Here is a 3,043-nt window from a genome sequence, read left to right on the forward strand (position 1 = left end):
AACTTCTGCGGAAGAAGTGCTAACATACGAGCCAGAAATTGAAAAACAATTGCGACAGCTGAAGAAGGAAAGAAATCTCACCAATACATCAGAAAAGGTTGGGCAATCCTCAACCAAAGAATTTATGGCTGGAAACGGTGAGGATAATATAGATTTGGCTGCGAGAGAAGCAGCCCAAAGAAGAGAACAAGTTGCACGGGATGTTGAGGAACAGTTATTAGAGATGCACAGATTATCTACGAAGAAGAGAGGGGTCATAGAATTGCTTAAAATAAACTCTTGGCTATAGACCAGTTCGGAAATATAGCTCCCGGGCCTGGGAGACCACTTGGTGATTATGCTAGACCGGTCTACAATCAAGGTTTATCAATTGTTAGACCACCCCCAATTGGATCAAATAATTTTGAACTGACGCAAGGGTTTCTTCAAACTCTTCAGAATTATTGTGTCTTCAGAGGGAAGCCAAACGAAGATCCAAACACACATCTAATGGACTTCGAGGAGATTACGAACACCTTTCAATATAATGGTGTGTCACAAGATGCAGTGTATTTAAGGGAATTCCCCTTTTCTCTTATAGATAATGCAAAGCAGTGGCTTCGAAGCTTGCCCACAGGATCAATTAGAACTTGGGAGGAGATGACCAGAAAATTTCTTGATAAATATTTCTCATCAGCTAAGACTGGCAAGTTTAGAAGAGAAATTCATAACTTTTGCCAGAAAGGTACTGAAACTGTTTTTGAAGCATGGGAGAGGTTTAAGGAGATTGTTCGAAAGTGTCAACATAGTGGAATTGAACTTTGGATATAACTCCAGGACTTTTGGTATGGATTGACACCGTCCTCGCGTAAAACATTGAGCAATGCAGCTGGAGGCTCATTGATGAAGAAGACTCTAGAGGAGATGGTTACAATTCTTGATGATTTATCTGAAGATGCAAATCAGTGGCCCTTTGAGAGTGTTGAAAGAAGAAGATCAACTAGTGTTTACCAGGTTGATGCTAACACATCTGTGCAGGTATAGCTTGATGCTATGGCTAAACAAATATGAAAGCTGACCTTAGCCTCGATACACAATGTGCCTCACACAGCTTGTGATATATGTGGAAGAGGACACTATACTCATGAGTGTCAAGCCTCAACTGAGGAAGTGAATGATGTGGGAAATTATAATTTTAATGCAATGGGTCAGAAGCACCCCGGTTTTTCATGGAGGTCATCTGGGGTACCGCAAATGCATGACAATAAAACAAAGCCAGATTCCAATGACAAGGAACTCCTGGTTTTATGAATCAGCCGAGGCAGCAGTTTCAGCCTCAACAGCCCAATCAGCCTGGTTTAGAAGATCTTATAAAGGCCTTCATTGTGAAAACTGATGAAAGATTTGAAATACAAGGGGCAACAATTCAAAATTTGGAGAATCAAGTGGGACAGATTGCAACAATATTATCTGAGAGGGTTCCAGGCACTCTCCCTACTGATATAGAAAAGAATCCCAAAGAAACGGTGAATGTTGTAACCTTGAGAAGTGGGCAAGTGTTGAAAGATCTCACCCTAGATGTGATACTTGAAAAAGAAAGTGGGGAGTAGCTGAAGAGTAGTGTTGATAAAAAGAAGAAAGGCCCAATAAAAGTTGAGAAAAAGAAGAAGGAAGAAAAAACGAGAAGGGAGAAACATGAGGAGAGCAATATTAGATATACAAGAGAGAAAAGGCATGCTTAGAGTGAGTGAGGAGACTGTAACTTTCAAGATGAATGAAGAAAAAGGGCACAAAAAGAAAAACCAACTGTTAGTATTGAGTGGAAAGTGACGGGCATGAAAGAGAAGGCTGCCGTGAGCGAGAAAGATAAGTGTGGGGTATACCCCAAAAAGGCTGAGAAGAAGCAGTTTGTATGGATGTGTGCATTAGGTTGAGCGCGAGGAATAGAGCCCGACATCGACTTAGACACCGACTAGATGTTCAGGGAAGTTTCCTTTACCTTATGCTTTTTAATTGTGTGTCATGGGGACATGCCACAACTTAAAGTATGGGATGAGGGATATCTGTTTGTATGTATGTATATTAGTTTTCTTTTTGTTAGTTGTAGTAGTTAAGAATTAAAAAAAATTCGAAAAAAACCCATAATTTTTAAACAATTTTGATTTTTCCCGATGATGGATATCATCGACCGGTTTCTTAAGGGATTAAAGTCGAAAGAAAAAGACAAAAAGATTTTCTTTTGTTAAGTAGTGTATTAATTTCCCCTTAGTTTTTCTTTGAGCCGCGGTTCTTTTCCAAGGGTGTTGTTTAAACTGGGTATAGTTAGTTTTTATTTTTGTTAGGAGTAGGAAACCTTGTGCTATGATTTGAATTGAAGGCAATATCTCTTGACTTTATCATACCTTGAGAATAGTAAGTGCTTTAGTTGTGACGATTAGGCTCAATTTTTTTATTCTTGTATGAGTACCTTAAACTGTATGATCTTAACTTTGCTTAACTGCTTTGACTAGAGTGTCTTGATAGTCCATTCTTGAGTGAGTTATGTGCCATGTGTGTGTGAGGTTTTGTGTTATTCTATGCATTGCATTTGATGTCTAGAACTTGCCCCGTGTATTTGCAAAGCGAAATAGTAGTTTTATTCAGTCTTGGAAGTGATATAGGCATTTCTTTGTTAAACCGGTTAGATGCTCTTACCTACCTGATTGTTATGTATCTTAGTTAAACCCTTTGAGCTTGTAATCTTGTTTCTTTGGCAACCACATTACAAGCCTTATCCATGTATTTGAATTGACTATCTATTTGAACCTTGTACCTCTCGTGAGCACTTTAAAGTGTTATGAACTTTGTAAAAGTTGAAGTGTGGGGTGGTTGGTTTGGCTTTAGAGTGGAATTATTGAAATAAAGAGAAAGATGCATTGTTTTGAAAAAGTAAGAGCCACTTGAATTGAATAATAAAAGAAAACAAAAATTAGATTCGCTGATAGTGGTGACTCTTGATGTACTTGTGCTTAAAGAAGTAGGGAGTTAATGTATATTGATGTGAAGGTGGAGTTATGGTTTGACA

At 38.5% G+C, this 3,043-nt stretch overlaps 1 non-coding gene across 1 annotated transcript; it reads right to left on the reverse strand.

The window, feature by feature from the left end:
• Nucleotides 1-687: 687 nt before the first annotated feature.
• On the reverse strand, nucleotides 688-794 carry LOC117274083 (small nucleolar RNA R71). The gene has a single exon (XR_004504158.1). It is a non-coding gene; the product is annotated as a small nucleolar RNA R71 (small nucleolar RNA).
• Nucleotides 795-3,043: the final 2,249 nt, after the last annotated feature.

This window comes from Nicotiana tomentosiformis, chromosome 6 (genome assembly GCF_000390325.3).
Source record: "Nicotiana tomentosiformis chromosome 6, ASM39032v3, whole genome shotgun sequence".
NCBI classification, from domain to species: Eukaryota; Viridiplantae; Streptophyta; class Magnoliopsida; order Solanales; family Solanaceae; genus Nicotiana; species Nicotiana tomentosiformis.